Genomic DNA, 5,965 nt, shown 5'->3' with positions numbered 1-5,965 from the left:
TGCATTACTGAAAAATAGAAGGCTACTTTTTACTTTATCTTACACCCGGCATTGGGTAGAACACACAAATTGTTTGCTGGATTCATCTGTAAAACGTTTACATTTATTCTGTGAATAATGTGTTATATAAATGTTTTTGACATCACACTCTCTTCCACAGTTAGGGTTTGAGATCAACTGTGGAACTGACAACAAATGTGTTGATAACCTGAAAGTGGATTTCAACTTCACCAGGTGAGGCAGAATTACAAAACTTTGCTTAGCTTTGCTTGTGTTTTTAGTCACTTGCTAGGTTTCATAACATGTAACATGTATTTCATAAGTTGTACACTCGAAAGACACTTAAAACTTCAATTTTGAAGCACATAGATATTTTGGGACAGTTTGGTATTCAGTCTCCATCATTTTATCCTAATAAAAGAGACAAACAATGACAACACACACACACACACACAATGGTGGTAGTATGTGATTGAGAGATTACCACGACATATTAAGATTAAAGAAACAAACCCAACAATGGCAGGGAATATTTATTTCAAAATTATACCAATCCCCAAGAAGGCATTGAGGTTCACTAAACCTTAGACACTGTCATGAATACTGGACCCAGAAGCAGACTCAACACAAATTTAGCAGCAAACTATATACATTTTATTTCTTTTGTGAGAAAACAATAGCAAACTCTGAAAGTGAAAGTTAAACTCAGGCCTGAGGAAACAGGAGCAAATATGGAGGTGAGTGGGGAGAGAAGCTGTGATTGGGACCGTGGGAAACCTGAAACATAAGAGGAAACAATTACTTAGCTGCAGGGAAGCAGAGGAGAGACAGCAAAGCAGGATAATGATGCTGCGTGCTTACTGTCAGAGCCAGACCGCGGAGCTCGAAGGGGGAAAACGTTTGTGAGAGAATCTAGAGGGATGAAGTTACAGAGACTGTTATCCAGTGTGCAGGGCAGGCAGGTAGGACCACTGAGAGTGGCTGAACGGAGCAGCAGGCCGTACTGGTTGATGTAGTCCTCCTGTGATTGCCTTTGGATGGAATTCAAGTGTGATGCTGGTGGCCCCGCCCAAGGGTGTAACCGAAGAGCCATCCAGAAACATCCAGCACAATGCTCCCACAAACCATGACAGACAGAAACATAGCTCAAATCATTGAGATGTTGGTTTATTGACAGTTATTAAAGAAACAAGAAATCAGTGAAAGGCAACGAGCAAGGCTGGGTATACTTGTATGACCGTGGTTTGGTTTTCCCAGCTAGATTAGAGGGTTGCTTTCCTACGCCATTGGGTTTGAAAACACATCTGACTGTCAGTGTACCCAGCTTTCTTGAAGTCCCTGTATGGGGTGGTTCAAGATGCCTCTCCTGGGGACTAACCAACTAATGCTGAAGGGTATGCTCCAAGGGACCACACTCTTCATCCCTCCTCCACGAAGGTGGAAAGTAGAGCTCATCTATTAGTTGAACTGTGGATCCAGGAAAAAAAATGCAGTTGTTCTCATAATCATGGAACACCGGACCAGCTCTTGACCCAAGTGAGGTTGTGTGAAAGTGTAATGGGACCAATGGGTCCAACCTGTCTACATATGCTTTGGAGAACTATTGGAGAAGGCATTGATGCGTATCCCTTGGGGAATCTTATGGGGGTTTGGTTTGGCTGCTACTGTTACGGGCCATTCAGTCCCTGCACAACCATAAGAGTAGTATGCCAGACCGTTTCCTGGTGAGCATTGAGCTCTTCTAGGACTGTCCTTTGCTACCAATTCTGTTCACAACGTTTATGACCTCATCAGGTGATGACCTCCAGTGTACACTATGGTGGTTTGCAGTTGAGTGTGAAGTAGATGAAATGAGAATCAACATCAGAAGTCTGAGACCATAGGCCTCAGCTGAAACAGTGGGGGTGTGCTCACTTTGTGTTAGGGGCAAGTAATAGGAGAGTGGAGAGGGATATTGACAGGCGGATTGACATGGCAACTGCAGTGATGTGGATGCTGTACTGGTCTGTTGTAGCAAAAAAATCTATTTCCCACCCATCACCTATGGCTGTGAGGTCTGGGAATTGCCCAAAAGAATACGGCAGAAATTAGCTTTCTCCAAAAGAGAATGACTTCTGCAGAGTCATTTGAGAGGATATCAGAGTAGAGCTGCTACTCCTCTCTACTGAAATGAACCAGTTGAGGTGGTTCAGCATCTGACTAAGACACCTAGAGACATCCATTCTGATTACTAGCGATTACTAGAGAGCGCTTATTTGACCTGGGAATGCTTTGATGTCCCACTGGATGAGCTAAAGGAGCTGGCTGCGAGAAAGAACTCAGGGCATTTCTGCCTAGACAGAGGCCTCCATGATCCACACCTGGATAAGAGTCCGAAAATCAATGGATGGTAATTAGGGGTTTTGATAATCGATTTATCGATTTAAAATCGATTCTGGCTTTGATAATGTGATATCGATTCATTGAAATCCTGAATCGATTTTTTAATATAAATTTATTTTGCCCAAAACGCCAGAATCTCAGGTTAAACCTCACAAAATTTCGACAACCACCAAACAGCTAAACAGTAAATGAGAGCAGGTACATGGATTCTGCACAAAGACGTAAACACAAAGCGCGGACCCGCCGACAGATCAAAAGCAGCGAGATGTCGCTTTTCTCACCCAACGGCATGGGCAGGGTCGGGGCTGAAAGCCGACAGCTCACCGATTCTGATCCGTCGGCGGGTCCGCGCTTTTTTGTTTACGCCCTTTTTGCGCTGATTCTGAAGCTGCAGGTTTAATCACTCACCAAACAATATTGACTGAACCAGCAGAGAAAGAAGATCCAAACTACACTTCACATAAACATCGTCATGAATTCACTCTTACTTTTGCTGTTTTGCTTCCACCACGATAAAATCACACTTCATGCACAGCTCTCTCACTCCCCCCCCTCTCTCTGTACTCCAAGAACAGTTTCCCATCTAAATCTCTGTTTTCTGCATTATTCGCTTGCTTGTTACGCACAAGTCTACCGTTGTTTACAGCGCTGTCGGCCACTGTTTTTGTTCCTTTTAGTTACTTCCGAAAAGAAAACCTAATTTCTGCCGTTCAACAGGCTACTGAACAAATTTAAACTTTTACAATTATGCAAAATGGAAAACGCTCAGCAGTGTCTCTAATAAAACCGCTGTAACTTCAGAGGTAATGTTCATATGTTGATTAATGGTTTTCTTTCGTTTTTGATGTACTGCAGAATATTTGTATAAAATCCCAGGCCAGGAAAATCACCTTCATGTTTTTCTGTGTTTTATCTTCAGCTACTTTGACACAAAGGCATCTGCTGTGATGCTCACACCTTTGATAAAGTCTTGCGAGTGTCAGCTTTCTTATTATAGATACAAAAATATGTAAATGTTCTGATCTGAATTATAATATTTCTGACTGTCTGAGGCAAAATTTCCCATATTCAAATTTAATTGAATCGAATCATGGATCAAATCGATTCGGGACCTTGTGAATCGGAATCGAATCGATTCTAGTAATCAGTGACGATACCCAGCCCTAACGGTAATACCTTTTTTCATAATGCATCATCAGTTATTTTTTGTGTTTTATGATCACCAGCAAATGACAGCAAATTAAAATAATATAGGGAGCTTCCTGACTGCCAATATTGATGCATGATGGCGCCGGTGTGTGTGGCTTGCCGTCTGTCTCTGTCAATTTTGTTTTGTACAATTTGTGCCACCCAAATCAACTCGCAACTGGTATATGAACGCCAAAAACTTTTTGATCTTCAATGTTTTCTGACTAATCAGCAAGGACAAACAACAGGGTATCCACCATCCCTGGCTGATGTTCCTGCTTACCTGCTACGTGGAGCACTTCCTCCTGCTCCGACGCATCGTAAACGTGCCGGTCGGCTAGTGAAATCTACCGACCACCGAAGTTTAACAAAGACTTTTTAAATGACTTTTCATGTTTCTTGGCTGACATTGTGCCTAAATATGATTGGATTTTAATAGTTGGTGATTTTAATATTCATGTCTGTTGCTCTGATGGTCTGCTTGCTCAGGAGTTTTTAAATCCTATTCAGTCTTTTAACTTTGTACAGTCCGTACAAGGCCCTACACACCAGCAGGGGCACACTCTTGACCTGGTGTTATCGTGTGGTTTATCTGTTTTTAATTTGGAAATTGGGGATTCTGTGTTTTCTGATCACAAACCTGTTTTATTTGACATTTCTCTTGTGCATGAGTTTAAAGCTCGCGCTCCACCCAGGCGCTGCCGAATCTTTAATTCTTCCTTGGCCCTCTTCTTTTTTCATTATACCTGCTCCCTTTGGGGTTTATTTATAGAAAACATGAAATATCCTTTCACTGTTACGCAGACGACTGCCAAATTTATTTGCCTTTAGCACCAAATCGCCCAGGCTCCATCCAAATCCTTTTAAACTGCCTTGAAGATGTCAAAGCTTGGATGGCTCTGAACTTTTTGAGTTTCAATGAGAGTAAAACGGAGGTGATTGTATTTAGACCTAATAATATTTCATGCAACCCGCTTGTAAATTATGGTTGGCTAGGGTCTTATATCAAGCAGCATGTGACAAACTTGGGAGTCATTATGGACTCAGATTTTAAATTGAACAAACATATTAATTCAGTGTTGCAAAAAAGCTTTTTCCAGCTGAGGCAAATAGCAAAGCTGAAGCCAGTTTTGTCAAGCCGTGACACGGAGAAGGTAATACATGCCTTTATTTCAACACAGCTTGACTATTGCAATGCACTTTATGTTGGAGTCAGCCAAGGGTCTCTTGCTCGTCTTCAGCTCGTTCAAAATGCTGCTGCCCACCTCTTAACTGGTACCCACAGGCATGATCATGTAACACCTATCCTGTCTTCTCTTCACTGGCTTCCTGTTCATCACAGAATTAATTTCAAAGTCCTAACACTGGTTTATAAATGCCTTAATGGTCTTGCTCCCCCATACCTTTCCGAGTTACTTCAGCCGTATATTCTTTCACGGACCCTCAGATCAGCTGACCAGCTGCCGTTGGTTGTCCCAAAATCAAGGCTCAAATGCAGAGGAAAGCGAGCCTTTTCAATTATGGCCCCAAAACTTTGGAATACGCTGCCTTTAAATATTAGACAGGCATTTTTGTTTCCTGTTTTTAAAGTGCTTTTGAAAACACACCTTTTTTCGATAGCGTTCAGACTGGCGTGAGTTGATATTTGTATGCGTTGTGTTGACATTGATAGTTTGTGTTTTATTATGTTTTATGTATGTGTCAGTGATTTTATCTTGTGTTTTACACTGTGTTTTTGTACAGTACTTTGGGCAAACCTTTTGTTTTTAAATGTGCTATATAAATAAATTGGATTTGGATTTGAATATTAATATGTTAGTATTCAACACAAAGCTATACTATATTTAGCCTCCTACAACTTCAGCATCACAGTGCAGTCTTGCTTTATTCTTCCTTTATTCTTGTCCTCTGTCAGATCCTTAGAGGTTAAAGTGGGCATTGATGAGCTTTTGAATGTCACAGTCTCAGTGGAGAACAGAGGGGAAAACTCCTACAACAGCCGTGTTATTCTCACGTACCCAGCTGGACTCTCTTACAGGAAGTTCACCATTCAGCAGGTAATGTGTCAGGATCAAGTTCATCATTGATTTGCTGCTCTCCCAATGCATCCAGCAGTCATTTTATTTTCTAATAAAGGGAAGAATTGAGTGCAATTCCTTGGACAGTGAAGATGGTTTATCCCGAGGAAGGACAGACTGTACTATTGACAAGCCAATTTTCAAGAGCAGAACTAAGGTTTGTTATTGTGGTATGATTTGTCTGTTAACTTCTACACAGTTTAACAAAATGAGCAATCACTCTCATCTCTCTTCTTCAATTCAATCAAGGCTTTCTTCATTGTCTCATATGGTATCGAAACAAACACTCAACTAGAGAGGAAGATCTTTATCACTGC

General features: G+C 41.4%; 1 long non-coding RNA gene across 1 annotated transcript in view; it reads left to right on the top strand.

Annotated features, from left to right (window-relative positions):
• Window positions 1-5,959, top strand: part of LOC106455962 (uncharacterized) — an 8,682-nt gene extending 2,723 nt beyond the window's left edge. Inside the window, exons 2-5 of the long non-coding RNA XR_001290173.1 lie at window positions 161-234; window positions 5,486-5,627; window positions 5,707-5,805; window positions 5,898-5,959. This is a non-coding gene — a long non-coding RNA (uncharacterized LOC106455962). The remainder of the gene's footprint in view (window positions 1-160; window positions 235-5,485; window positions 5,628-5,706; window positions 5,806-5,897) is intronic.
• The last annotated feature ends 6 nt before the right edge of the window (window positions 5,960-5,965 follow it).

Source organism: Pundamilia nyererei, unplaced genomic scaffold (assembly GCF_000239375.1).
Source record: "Pundamilia nyererei isolate P.nyererei 1_Seehausen unplaced genomic scaffold, PunNye1.0 scaffold00588, whole genome shotgun sequence".
Classification (NCBI taxonomy): Eukaryota; Metazoa; Chordata; class Actinopteri; order Cichliformes; family Cichlidae; genus Pundamilia; species Pundamilia nyererei.
This window is presented reverse-complemented; position numbering and strand designations above follow the sequence as displayed.